General features: G+C 36.4%; 1 protein-coding gene across 8 annotated transcripts in view; it reads right to left on the bottom strand.

Moving 5' to 3' along the window:
- Window positions 1–15640, bottom strand: part of KLF12 (KLF transcription factor 12) — a 407535-nt gene that overhangs the window by 233042 nt on the left and 158853 nt on the right. For 2 of the 8 annotated variants that reach the window (XM_073894448.1, XM_025874747.2), the window contains exon 3: window positions 954–1064. The exons of the other annotated variants lie outside the window; for them this stretch is intronic. The gene's annotated coding sequence lies outside the window, so the exon portion shown is untranslated. The remainder of the gene's footprint in view (window positions 1–953; window positions 1065–15640) is intronic. 8 annotated transcript variants of the gene reach the window in all.

Here is a 15640-nt window from a genome sequence, read left to right as displayed (position 1 = left end):
AGGCCTATTTAGCAAAAACACAGTATGTTTAAGCTTTGTGTTTAGAAAGATAGCACTAGAATTAATTTGAAGATGCCTATAAACATATAGGACCGGATGCAGAAGGAAGAGCCAGTTCATAGGCCACCCCAGTAGCCCAGGGGAGAGGTGGTAAGCTAGACCTAAGGCCATGGCAGCAGGAAGAAAGAGGAGGAAAAATATTTGAGAAACAGTTCATGGGTAGAATGAACAGCCTTTGATGATTGACAAGAAGGAAGAAGTATGGTGATGAAAAAGAGCAAAAGGAAGTGTCAAGGATGGCACTAATCTTTCTAGATTGTCCACAGAGTTGAGACAGGAAACCCAACAGGAAAAGCCAACCATGTCATATATTCCTCCAATATCCCTTAAAGGACCTACTCTACTCTGGGTTACATGAATATTTGGGTATATCATTTAATTTCAATATATTTTTGCATACTCAAGATCTATGACCCACAAAGAAAGATTTCCCTTAAGCTGAGTATGTTCAAATCTTCTAAGAGACACATAAAGTCAAATGTATCCAAACTTGGAAACACAGGTTTGGTTGAAATAAAGCAAACGTATATATGACATTTTATTATCTACCTATTCAAGACAAGAACGGACTCTGCTTTTACTAACACTGTCTGTAGGATTTGTAAGGTTTTACAGACTTACATGATTACTGAAACTTAAAAGAAGAAGAAGAAAGAAAAAGAACAGATATTTGCCAAAGTACAAGTTTAAAAGGACTGTACATTAACATATTCACCAGTCATTATTACCCTTTATGAAAATCATGTGGATAATAATGAAAACACATCCAGAACATTGAATGGATTATATAATGAAATAACAACACCGGTCTTCTGTGCCTAGAGAAAATTAAGATGACTATCGAGTATTGAGTCATTTGTTTTCTGTAGGAAACAAAGGAAATGACTACTGACCTATATTTCCACTTTTCCTGGTCTACAATGATGTCAAATGGCTCCTTATCAAATCCAAATGGATTATCTTGTAACAACATGGGCTTGTTGAGTGTTTGTCTCCTGCACAGCCTGAAAAAATAGCACTGAGGAGTTGGGAATAAGTAAAAGAACTTTGAGGAGAATTAAAAACCCAGTTAATTTTTTTTTCTTATTTTGACTATTCTGATGAAAACAAAAAGACAAAGCTCGACTTTAAAGTTCTCCTCCATAGCCAGAAAGATGTGTAAACTGCAAACAAGTAAACTAGGTTTTTACTGAGTTAATATTTTATACCAAACCCTTGAAAACCCTAGGCACAATATTGGTTTTTAATGCATGTTTCAAAAAAAGTAAAGGTAGAAAAAGGTGAATTGTACAGGTTATTTCATCCAAGAAGGACTGCCAAATCATGTAAAAACAATACATAATGTTTGTCATGTTGTCAAAAAATGTAACAAAAGTAATTGTTAAAAGATTATACTGACAATGACAAAGTTGCAATAGTTCGCATTGTCTGGCCAGCCATGTCAGACACATCACAAAGTGGCCATGCACCTCCTCTCTCTTTTTCCCCCAATACTCTGAATCCTGGGAATGCAGTAAAGACATTACTGGTTGGCTGCCAAATGCACAGGCTCGACTCAAAATGTAGTCTGTCAATTTCCAAGTATATTCACCTCTAGCTATGACTTTTCCAAATTCCCCAAATGATGTCTTCAGGTGTAATAATTAAATTTTATGTATCATCCAAATCCTGTGCTAAGTCAACGTTTCTATTGGCAATGCTGTTACATATCGACTTTCATTTTTTTCCAATACCATCTCCAAGAATTCAAACTACCTGATCTTTTACCTTTTTAAAAGCACTCTATCTTCCGAGTCTATGCTTTTTTCTGTATGCTTTCATAATTGCACAGAAATGTAAGTAGGAATAGGATATTGTCTAGAACATGAGCTCAATAAAATACACTTCCTGGGTTAGACTCAACATACTTGTTTGGCGTATAATCTTACAGTTTCAGTTTTCTTATCTGTAAAATGCAGGTAACTTTCTACTTCACAGAACTGTTTTAAGGATGCAATAAGATAATGCACACAAAGTATTTCAGTACTATACAAGTCTTTTATGTTAATAACTATATTAAATAATTTTAATTAGTAGTAGTAATACTATTTTACCCATCTTTCCAAACTTACTTTTTTTTTAAAGATTTTTATTTATTTATATGTCAGAGAAAGAGAGGGGGCACAAGCAGGGGGAGCGGCAGGCAGAGGGAGAAGCAGGCTCCCCACTGGGTAAGGTGCCCGATATGGGACTTGATCCCAGGACCCTGGGATCATGACCTAAGCTGAAGGTAGACACTTAATCGACTGAGCCACCCAGGTGCCCCTATGCTTACTTTTAAGAATGGATGTTCTCATCTGATTTTTGTTTGACTCTGAAGAACCACTCAGGTTTTTGTATTGGATTCTATGAACTATCATAAGGGTAGAATGAAAATGGTAGATTTTTTTTTTAAGATTTTATTTATTTATTTGACAGAAAGAAAGAGAGCACAAGCAGGGGGAGCAGCACTCAGAGGGGGAGGGAGAAGCAGGCTCCCCCACTGGGCAGGGAGCCCGATGTGGAACTCGATCCCAGGACTCTGAGATCATGACCTGAGCTGAAGTCAGATGCTTAACCAACTGAGCCACCCAGATGCCCCAGAAATTCGTAGATTTGTTAAAAAAAAAAAAAAATACTGATGATAGGAACTGAAGGAAGACTGAGCTACACAATTAAAATATAATTTCTCAGGAAAAATGGCAAGAATGAACTATGTTGTCTGTTTCAAACTGTGAGGATGCCCACCAATTACATAGGGACACAACCTGCCTCTCCCTGGGCATCCCAGGGAGGGCATTTAACATCTCTAACTACTAGACACAACCATGAAGTGTCCGACAGCCCTTCCCAGCAACCAAATGCTATTTGATGCAGTTATTATGGTTCCCCTTCATATGACTGCCCAGAAATATACAGTTTTAAAGAAAAATATTTACTACTACAACATATCTAACATGCAGGTTACTGGAAAAGATACCTACAGAGTGGCCTATGATTCGAAAGGCAGAAAATTTTCGAAATTATTTGGGGAAAACAAAAGAACTACAGAGAAGATAAGATAAAGGCAAATGGCTGAAAATTTGCATATTCAGGGCAATATGAAGCCAATGATATTAACACCTCCATGTCATTATCCAGGCTGCCGTCATCTTGAATGTCTTTTCCCCATGTCAGCACTTCCTCACTTTATCAACCATTCTTACCCCATTCTCAGAATTTCTATAAGGTATGTGTATGTGTGCGTGTGTAAATAAATTAAATCCAGGGCTATTTTTTTCCCTTTATGGGTACTTCTCAAATTCTAAAATGTAACACAATGGAAGTCAGAAAAGAAACAAAATATATTCAACAGAAATCTGAAGTACATGTTTTTATTAAGGAATTATATAACTGCACAGCATTTACTCGGGCCTTGTAACTTCCTGCCAGCCTCTTAATAAATCTGACCAATAAAAATAGAAACAGTATAATTTTGAACCTGTGTAACTTATTGCACCCAGGAAGTTTCTATTACCTTTTTCTGCTACTTGATACTGAATATGGATAAAATAAATGTTACTTATAAAAGAGAGTAAATATGCCCTGCTTAGGAAGTCCAATGCCACGACTCAAATATTCTTTCAGAGCAGGGCTTTTCAACATCTGCAATCTGGACATTTAGGCCAGATACTTCTTTGTTGCCGGGGCTTTCCTGTGCACTGTTAACATGTTCAGTAACATCCCTGCCTCCTACCACTGGACCCCAGTAGCACTCTCTCACCCCCACAGTTGTACTAATCAGAAATTGTCAAATTTCTCAAAGGGAGGGGGATGGTGAGAGGAGGAAGCTGTCCCCACTTAAGAAATACTAGTTTTGTAATTACTGATATTATAAACTCATTAGGAAAGAATTTTATGTTGAATCTTATTACCCAAGAACATAAACACTACCTCAATATCAAAAGAAAATAGCATCCGATATAAAGAATATTTATGGTTTACTTTAAAATACACCTGCTGGGAAATTAGCAACATTTTATAAGATGGTTTTATTATTTTGTTTAAATTCCTTCTAGACCCCTTTCTGTGTATCCAAATTCTCCCACTAAACAAATGCAAAGATTCCAGAAAAGAGCTGTGAATTTGGTCATTAGTTCAAGCTACAGAGGCCTGACAGAAACCTGTGAGGATTTCAGTAGTAATATAGCAATTTCAGGAAGCTCTCCTGACCCATTCTTAGACATGGCCAATGAGAATCGACCCATGCAGCCCGGAAAATTCCCAAAGGAAGAAACTGTAATTATCCAAACAAACATGGCAATCCAACTTGCAATGAGAAACTAGAAGACAGAGTTTTAATTCTTAGCTCTACATATGATTTACTGGATGATGTTTTATTTACTTTTCTTCATAGAAACCAGGACTCTAAGGCTACAAGGAAACCTTAGAGAATTTGACTGCATCTTCAACAAAAAGAGTCAAGTAACAGAAAATCACAAATTAAATCTATTAGTACATAAGGATTAAAAGGGACTTATAAAGGAGTTAAAGTATTATATAAGGTCACATATTATATATGTGGTTGTATATAATACATGTATGTGGTTATATACTATGTATATCATGTAATATATTTAAATATATAATTAGCAAGTATGATTATTTAAATTAAATAAAGATTATTTTTCAACACAATATCAGATATACACAATCTTTAAAATCAAAGATGTTGCTACTAGATTTTAAGAGGGCAAAACATGGTAAAGTTTATCTTGCTCATAAGTACATGGCTTATTCCTAAAGATCAGACCGCTATGAACCATCATCACCTTTTGAATGCTTTAAAATTGTAGGAACAATAGCCTCAAATACCGTAAAATGCAATTTTCTCCTTCAACATTAACTTAAAAGCTTACTAAATTCTGAAAAGAGCTGAAAATACACAAATAGATGAGAAACATCAAGGCCTATGATCATCTTGGTAAAAACAATGAAAGCAAATGATATTCCAGAAAAATCACTTAACAAGCACATATATGTGTTTATAACACCATACTGCTTACAGTAATAAAAAAAAAAATCAATCTAAATGCCAAAAATAGGAAACTAGTTGAATGGATTATGGGACATACAAACCACTGAATACTATTTATTCATTAAATTTATGATATGTAGCTTTTTGTGTTGAAGTAGATAATAATTCGTGAAAAAAGAGATGACAGGGAGTAGGTTGCCGTATGTTTAGAAACAATGCTCATAACAAAGACAGTGTGAAAGAGATGAAGAGGAGGGAGAGGGACAGAAAAAACTGAAAGGATACACATTCAAAATCACAGGTGGCAGGACGTGGAGAATTATTTTTCATTTCTGCTTTGACAAATGTTCTCACTTTTTAGGAATTTCATAGATTATCTGTGTAATTAAAACAAGTATTTGGGTGTTCACATTTTGAGATAAAAAAGAACCAAACAGGTTAAAAGGAAAACATGAAAAAAAATCAAAGGAAAGAAATCAACATTTTTATCTAGATACTCTCATAAAGTATAAAAGGGTCACCTCATTTCTGCACACACACATGCATACATATACACAGAGTCATGTACTTTCATGCTACAGTTAAAATTTAATTACTACAAATCTAAAAAATATGAAGATGAAATTGAAAGTAACTTATTGTCTAAATTATATTTGTAATTGATGCACTGAAACCTGTTATATTGCTTCATGTGGGCTATCAATTGTCTGCAAGTATTTTCATTACACAGAGATCAGTGATATACTGCTATTCAACCTGCAAATTATGTTCTAGGCAATCCCATGACAAGACAGAAATGGACACATGACACTATTATCTTGTGCTAAGAATTTACCACCCTGAGAAAAGAAGCCATGGGCCAAATACTTTTCTTTTTTTTAACCACAGAGTGCCAGTGAGTATATTTTAAATGATTTTAGTCTTGTGAAAAATCAATCTTTTCTGTTCTTCTGTGAAAAACTATAGGAGCAAAAAGATTGACACTCCTCAGATTTTTAAACAAAATACACTATCTTATGATAACCACAGACAATTATACTCTGCCCATTGCACAGATCTCTAATTACGTAACAATCCTGGAATTGTTATTTGAGGAAACTCCTAGAGAGTGAAGAGGAAAAGAACTGGATTCTCAATGCTGCATTTTTGGAAGAACTAAAAGTATCCTCAGGGACTTTCAGTTTCCAGCACGTAACAAGTTTAAAGTCACCAATCTATTGTAACAACAAGTAAAAAGCCAAATAAACAGAAATCACAACTTTTGTTAGATCCATTTGAGAAGTGAGGTCGTAAGGCAAACTGCTGCCCTAAAAACTGGAGAAAGACAAAAGGATAAAGAGAACCACAGCTTTCCAGAACAAAGATCTTCGAACAAAAACTTCTGTGGGAACCAGTGCTGGAGAAGAGAACCGCGAACTGTAACTGAAGAGTTACTGGAGGCTCGGGGTGGACAGCCTGAGAGTTAAAAACTCCAGGGGAATGCAATTATGTGGGGTCCCACGTTTTTGTGAGATATATCTCCAGGAGCTGTACCATGTCCTGAATGTGAAAGGAAAATTCCCTCTTACTATCAACAGAGGGAAGATTTCCATGTGAAATATGCCAGAGTACTAAGTTCTTCTTAACAAGGCCTGGCCTTGGGAGAAACTCTTACCAGAGCCTTACCTGCTAGGGTCTTATCAGTGCCTAATCTACCTGCAGGAAGGGAAATACACTACTCCAGCCCCCACCAGCCATCCTGTTCATATAAGAGGGGTGGGGATGGGGACTAAGAAGCACTAGTGAAGTTCATAGTCAAGAGGCACAGTTTCACCGAAAGACTGAGACATGACCATAGGACTACAAAACACAGCTTTTTCCCCTATACCGTACCATTACTAAAAGCCTGTTTACTGGGGGCACCTGGGTGGCTCAGTCGTTAGGCGTCTGCCTTCGGCTCAGGTCATGATCCCAGGGTCCTGGGATCGAGCCCCGCATTGGGCTCCAACCCCGCATTGGGCTCCTTACTCAGCCAGGAGCCTGCTTCTCCCTCTCCCACTCCCCCTGCTTGTGTTCCCTCTCTCGCTGTGTCTCTCTCTGCCAAATAAATAAATAATATCTTTTAAAAAAAGCCTATTTACTGTAGTTCATTTTATCCAGTATATCATGTCTACCTTTCAACAAAAAATTACAAGGCATACTAAAAAGCAATTTGAAGAGAATGAACAAATGTCAGAACCAGAGTCAGATATGGCAGAAATGTTGAAATAATCAGACCAGAAAATTTAAAACTATGTTTAATATGCTAATGGCTTAATAAATTTAAAAAAAAAATTTTAAAGCAGACAACACACAAGAACAGATGGATAATATAAGCAAAGAAATTCTAAAAAAAAAATGCAAAAAGAAATGCTAGTGATCAAAAACACTGTATAACAGAAATGAACAATCCCTTGGATGGGCTAATACAAGGAAGAGGAGGGAGGAATCAGGCATACGTTGATATTATATAAGGCATTCACGCTACCCATGAAACAGAATATTATTTAGTGGACTTGGATTAGTTGTAAATGTACATTGCAAACTCTAGGGTAGCCACTATAATAATTTAAAAAGAAATCTGATATGCTAAGAAAGGAGAGAAAATGTAATTATATATAATGTTCAATTAAGACCACAAAAGCTAGAAAAAATGTGGAAGACAAAAATGGAAACAAAGAACAATGGCAACAATGGCAAGAGAAAATAGTAACCAATATGGTGAATATTTATCCAACTATATGCGTAATTACTTTACACATTAGTGGTCTAAATATACTAATTAAAGGACAGAGGGGCGCCTGGGTGGCTCAGTTGGTTAAGCATCTGCCCTCAGCTCAGGTCATGATCCTGGAGTCCTGGGATCGAACCCCGCATCGGGCTCTCTGCTCAGCAGGGAGTCTGCTTCTCCCTCTGCCCTTCACCCCACTTGTGCATGCTCTTTCTTTCAAATAAATAAAATCTTAAAAAAAAAAAAAGGACAGGGATTGTCAGAATGGATCAAAAAACAAGGCATTGCTATATGTTGCCTAAAGAAATGCAGTTTAAATATAAAGACATACTTGTTAAAAGTAAAGGGACAGAAAAAGATTTACTATGCTAACACTAATTAAAAGAAAGCAGCAGTATCCATTATTTCGAACAGATCAGACTTTAAAGGACAGTTATCACAGATAAAGAGAGATAATACATAAAGATAAAGGACTCAATACTCCAAAAAGACATAATGATCCTTTAATGTGTATGTGTCTAACAACAGAACATCACAATATATAAGGCAAAACATAAATAGAACTTCAAAGAGAAATAAGTGAATCCTCTATTACAGATGGAATCTTTAACACCCTTCTATCAGAAATGGACAGATCCACTGGCAGAAAACCAGCAAGGACAGAGTTGAACTCAACAGCACCATCAATCAACTGGATATAATTCACATCTATAGATTCATCCAACAACAGTAGATTACACATTCTTTTCAAGTCTGAATGGGACATTCACCAAGACAGACCACACTCTGAGCTGTCAAACACAACTTAATTAAGTTAAAAGAATAGAAATAATACAACGTGTGCCCTCAAACTACACTGGAATTAAAGTAGAAAGCATTAACAGAAAAATAGCTGGAAAAGTTCAAAATACTTGGGAGATAAACAACACACTTTCAAATAATAAATGGGTCATTAAAAATATTTTGAAATAAGTAACAATAAAAATACAACCTATCAAAATTTGTGGGATGCCAAAAAAGTATTTGGAAAAGCAAAAGTAGTAATTACAGGGAAATTTATTTATTTTTTTTTAAAGATTTTATTTATTTATTTGAGAGAGAGAGAGAGAGAGAGAAACAGCATGAGAGGGGAAAGGGTCAGAGGGAGAAGCAGGCTCCCCGCTGAGCCGGGAGCCTGATGTGGGACTCGATCCCAGGACTCCAGGATCATGACCTGAGCCGAAGGCAGTCGCTTAACCAACTGAGCCACCCAGGCGCCCCTACAGGGAAATTTATAGCATTGAATATATACATATTTAAAATGAGGAAATATCTAAAGTCAATAATCTAACATTACACCTTAGGAATCTAGAAAAGGAAGAGCAAATTCATCCAAAGTAAGGAAAAGAAAAGAAATAATAAAATTAGAGCAGAAATCAATGAAATTGAAAACAGGAAATCAAAAGAAAAAAAATCAGCAATACCAAAAATTGGTTCTTTGACAAGATGAATAAAATCAATAAGCCTAGCCAGGTTAAGAAAAAAAGAGAAGATGCAAATTAATGATATCAGAAATAAAAGAGGGGATATCATCAGAGATCCAATGAATGATTAAAAAAACACTATGAACTCTATGTCCATTAATTTGATAACCTAGATGAAATAGATCAGTACCTTGAAAAATACAATCTACCAAAACCCACAAAAGAAGAAATAGGTTATCTGAGTAGGCATGTATCTATTAAAGAAATTGAGTCAACAATTAATAATCTTCCAAAACAAAAGCACCAGGTAGAGGGGTGCCTGGGTGGCTCAGTCAGTTAAGCATCCAACTTTTGGTTTTGGTTCCCTGATATCAGGATGGTGGGATCAAGCCCCACATTGGGTTCTATACTAGGCATGGAGCCAGCTTGGGATTCTCTCTCCCTCTGCCCTTCCCCCATCATCTCTCTCCAAAAATAAAAAATAAAAAAAAAGCACCAAGTACAGATGAGTTCACTGGTTGATTTTACCAAACATTTAAAGAAGAAATTATATCATTCTACCATCTCTTCCTAACTCATTACGTGAGACCAGTATTAACATATTACCAAACCAGACAAAGACATTCTAAGAAAACTACAGACCAATCTCTCTCATTAACATCGATGCAAAAATTCTCAACAAATATTAGCAAAAGAGATGCAAAAATATATAAAAAGAATTATACATCACAGACAAGTGAGATTTATCCAAGGTGTGTAAGGTTGATTCAACATTAGAAAATCAACTAGTATAATCCCTCATTTCCTAAGGTTAAAGTAGAACAAAATCCAACATCCACTCATGATAAAACTTTCTGTAAACTAGAATTAGAGAGGAACTTTCTCAACTTGACAAAGAATGTTTGTGATGGCTAATTTTATACATCATCCTGACTTAGCTAAAGCATGCAGGATAGCAGGTAAAACATTATTTCTGGGTGTGTCTGTGAGAGTGTTTCCAGAAAAGAGATTAGCATGTGAATTAGGAGACTGAGGAAAGAAGATCCACCCTCATCTATGTGGGCAGGCACTGAGCACCTATTGAGGGTCCAAGCAGAACAAAAAAGCAGAAGGGCAATTCTCTATTTCTCCTCTTGAATTGTGGCATCCATCTTCTACTGCCTCAGACACCAGAGCTCCTGGTTATCCAGCCTTTGGATGCAAGGTCTTCCACCACAAGCTTTCTAATTTTTTTTTTTAAGATTTTATTTATTTATCTGACAGAAAGAGAGAGAGAGCACAAGTAGGCAGAGCGGCAGGCAGCGGGAGAGGGAGAAGCAGGCTCTACACCAAGCAGTGAACCCGATGTGGGGTTCAATCCCAGGACCCTGGGATCATGACCTGAGCCAAAGGCTTAGGTCATGCTTAACTGACTGAGCCACCCAGGCCCCCCTCCACCAGTTTCTCAGTTCTCCAGCTTACAGACGACATCTTATGGCATATCTTATCCTCCCATAATCACATGAACCAATTCTCATTTTATATATGTGTGTGTGTGTGTGTGTGTGTGTGTCTGTATGTATCTTATTGTTTTATTTCTCTCAAGAACCGTAACCAATATATACATCTACAAAAGACCTACAGCTGACATTATACTTAATGGTGAGAAACCTGAAGTTTTCCACTAAGATCAGAAACAAGGCAAGAATGTAAGCTCTCACCATTGTTTTTTTTTAATATTTTATTTATTTATTTGACAGAGAGAGACACAGTGAGAGAGGGAACACAAGCAGGGGGAGTGGGAGAGGGAGGAGCAGGCTTCCCGCTGAGCAGGGAGCCCGACATGGGGCTTGTGAGCCGAAGGCAGATGCTTAACGACTGAGCCACCCAGGCGCCCCTCACCATTGCTTTCCAACATCATATTGGAAGTCTACTAAGACAATAAAAGGAAATAAAAGATATACAGATTGGGAAGGAATAAACAAAACTGTCTTTGCTCACAAATGACATGATCATTTATGTAGAAAATCCAAAATAGTAATGAGTGACTATTACAAGGTTGCAAGGTACAAGGGTAATATATATATAAGTCAATCACTTGTCTATATACCAGAAATGAGCAAGTGAATTTGAATCTAAAAACATACCACGATTTAAATCTACTGATTCAAATGCTAATTTCTGGAGCAAAGATAGTCTTTTCAATAAATGGTATTAAAGCAACTTGACATCCACATGCAAAAAAAAAAAAAAATCTAGACATAGATCCATAGACCTTATACCCTTCACAAAAATTACCTCAAAATGGATCACAGACATAAATTTAAAATACATGACTATAAAACTCCTAGGACATAAGAAAACCTAGATGACCTTGGTACGGAGATAACTTTATAGATACAACATTAAATGCATGACCCATGAAAGAATTCATAAGCTAGACTTAAGTCTCATTCAAGAGAATGAGAAAAGAAGCCACAGACTAGGGGAAAGTATGCAAGAGAAAAAGATGTCTGACACAGGACTGTTATCCAAAATATACAATGAATTCTTAAAAAATCAACAATAAGAAAACAAGCAATCTAATTAAAAAAATGGACCAAAGACCTTAAAAGACACCTCATTAAAGAAGATACATGGATGGCAAGCATATGAAAAGATGTTCAATATCATATGTCATTAGAGGATTGCAAATCGAAACAATGAGATACCACTACACCTATCAGAATGGCCAAAATCTAAAACAGTGACAATACCAAATGCTGAAAAGGACGTAGAGCCACATGAACTCTCATACTTTATTGGTTGGAATGCAAAATGGTACAGCCACTTTGGAAGACAGTTTGGCAATCTTACAAAACTAAACGTACAATACCACCCAGTAAACATTCTCCTTGGAATTTATCCCAATGAACTGAAAATGTATGCCCATACAAAAACCTTCAAAGGGATGTTTACAGTAGTCTTAATTCATAACTGCCAAAACGTGAAAGCAACCAAGATATCCTTTGGTAGGTGAATGAATAAATTATAGTATATCCCAACAACTGAATAGTAACCAGTGCTAAAAAGAAATAAGCTATAAAGCCATGAAATGACATGGAAGAAACTTAAATGTGTATCACCAAGTAGAAGAGGCCTACCTGAAAAGGTTATACACACTGCATGATCCCAACTACATGACATTCCAGAAAAAGTAAAATTATAGAGACAGTAAAAAAAGAGGAATGGTTTCTGGGGGTTAAAGGGGAGTGAAGGAAAAACAGGAAGAGCAACGAGGATTTTTAGGGCAGTGAAACTATTCTATGTGAAAGTACAATGGTCAATTTTGCTGTGAGTCTGAAACTGCTCTGAAAGTTAATTAAAAAAAAATCTCTGCTATACAAATTCCATTTTTTAATTTTAAAAAGAATAGATTCTTTAGAGCAGCTTCCAAAAAAGCAGTTAAAAAAATAAATGGAAATGTATGGTGATTAACATAACATAAAAAAAATTAAAAAAAAATACATTAACACCAAATAAATAAATAAATAAATAAATAAATAAATGGACAATTCAAGAATGTATTCTTACTTTACTCAGAGGACATCAGAGATAATATCTAGACATGTGCAAGAATGCTAAGTCCTAAAAGCAACCACTCTTGCCAAGTCTATAAAATTATCAAAAGTAGCAACATGAGACCCCAAGAGTTTTGAAGCAATAGACCAGTTTCCCACATTATTTTTTATTATTTAAACATACATGTAACAGTGATTCAAATGTTATTCTATCACCCAATATTAACTATAAACATTTTGTCAAGACCAATAAGGGATGGGTTAATAATCTCAAATACTAGGCAACATGGGCAAACATATTATTCTGTATTTAATCATTTTTTCCCGGCAGTAAAGAAAAATTGTCACCCAGTGTATTTGAAATACATAAGACTAAAATACAGTTAAATAAGGCAATAAAACGGTTATTTTTATGCCAGAAGATATCAGAAGGATACGGATATGTGCATGTGTGTGTTTATATATAAGTTATATCTGTTATAAGTATATATATGACTTTGATTTGCATGTTGCTGAAAATTGTCTAATGGGAAAACCAATTGCAGGTTTAAGTTATAGCACTCTGCCTTGACTAACCTTAACTTTTCAATCTGTTTCCAACTTTTTTAAAGATTTTTTATTTATTTAAGAGAGTGAGGGGGAGAGCATGAGTGGGGGGAGGGGCAAAGGGAGAGGAAAAAAGAGAGAGAGAGAGAGTCAGACTCCCCATTGAGCAGGGAGCCAGACGTGGCGTTAGACCCCAGGACCTGAGCTGAAGGCAGACGCCCAACAGACGGAGCCACCCAGACGCCCCTCTGTTTCCAATTTTATAGTGCATTATATGAACATCAAAAAGAATAGTTTTCGGTAGTAAGTCTTCCTACTTCCAACAAATAGCACAGGTTGTTCAACAATGTTTTTGGAACGTTTCTTTCTACCAATCATCCATCTTTGAAGTTAAAAAGGATTCAACAAAATAATTCCATTTCTCAATATGGAAAAGTCTTGTGATGAGTGAGTTCTTGGTATGATGCAGCAACATCAATAAACTTTTCATTGTCAAATACTTGATGGGGCAAACTTAATACTGTGACAGAAAATAAGAGGCAATATAAAATGCTAATAAGAGTTGTCTAAATGTAATCACTTGGTACCACACTCTACATTTACATTTCTTCAAGCTATTAGTTTTTATATCAGAAACCATGTACAACTTCGATGCTAAGATCTGGTTCCCTGGTTGATAAGTGCAAAGATCCAGGAGAGTTGGCAGAAAGACTGCACCTCTTAATGATACGTGGGAGGTAAAACCTAGCACTCTGCAATTATAGAGAGGAACCTAAGCAGTAACAGCGTCTGAGGCTCAACTCATGGGCCTGCTTTTACAATTTATTCCCAGTGAAGCCAACAAATACAGAAACTAACTTGACAGGACTGATAGATCCTTCCTAAAGTACTGTTATAAGTACCTGAGGTCGAATTTTAGATGATTCAGAATCTTCCATCCAAAACTTAAGACAATGAAAAAGTGATCTGTGCTATGGTATAACTTTTAAGAGGAAACCTAGGTATTCGGTACTTTTTCACACCTACATGAATTGCAGCCAAGGATACAGAGAAATAGTCTACAAGGAAACACAAATATTAATAAGCAGGCCCATGGAACAGTAAGCGCCTCAACGGCTCTTACCCGTGACTGACTATCCCTTCTCTGTTTATGGGACAGCTCATAGAACACAGGAGTACAAAACCAAGCCTACCTAGGTCTTTTTTCCAGGGCAAAAGAGCGCTGAAGATAGCAAAACTACACTAGAATTTCAGAACCACTTGCTGAGAATCTTAGGTAAGTCTAGTTCTAGTATATACCTGAAAACTTTTCAGATCTCTCAATTCTCCCAAAATAGTAACAATGTAATCTGTATGAGGTGGAGTAAGGATGCTCAGACACATTAATGTTGATCTGAACCTGAAGTATAATATTTCAGGGAAGTCAAAGGCCAAAACAGTGTCTATAAGCAGTGTTTTTACAATATGGGACATTCAGAATTGGTAGCAGGTCTACTGCACTGTGGGGTGACCCGACAAGGCTGGCCATGGCAGACAATCCCAAAGACCCAAGGGATGGATATACATCAGGCACACCTGTAACCCATCTGCAGAACATCACTATCACTTGATGGCAGGTCAGTCGAAAGACTTCGCCTTAGGATCAAATTACCTTCAACATGACTAGGTTACAAGCAAAACCACCACAAAAAACAGTGCTATGAATCAAAGCATGTCACTATCTTTATACTTTAGGAGGTAAGTGCTGCCACCATTATAAGTACATTTTTCTAACACAATAAATCTCTCACATATTTACTTCAGATGGAAGAATCTTCAGGGGAACAGATTTATAATCAAGTCTCCATAAGAAATTTTATATTTTAGAAACATACTGCATTCTTCCACAAAATTTAGAAACTGTGTTAACTTGCTTTTTCTTTTTCTTTTTCTTTTTTTTAAGATTCATTCATTTATTTGAGAGAAAGAAAGAGCAAGCAAGCACAAGCATGGGGAGTGGGGAGGAGAGAAAGAGAATCTCCAGCAGACACCCCTCCATCCTGAACATGAGCTCGGCACTGGGCTAGGTCTCATGACCCTGAGATCATTGTTCCAACAATCCCCTTCCGTTTTTTATCATTCATTTCTCCTCTCCAAAAAAGCCCAAATATATTAAAATCTCCCATTATAACCATAAGGCATGAGATGACAGGAATTTCAGTAGAGAAAAGAATGGTTGTAATTTAGCCCCTATGATAGCGTGCTCTTC

This window comes from Callorhinus ursinus, unplaced genomic scaffold (assembly GCF_003265705.2).
Source record: "Callorhinus ursinus isolate GAN/ISIS: 27379988/994484 unplaced genomic scaffold, GSC_fseal_2.0 scaffold7, whole genome shotgun sequence".
In the NCBI taxonomy this organism is placed as follows: Eukaryota; Metazoa; Chordata; class Mammalia; order Carnivora; family Otariidae; genus Callorhinus; species Callorhinus ursinus.
The sequence above is the reverse complement of the archived record's forward strand: the minus strand, read 5'-3'. Positions and strand labels throughout refer to the sequence as shown.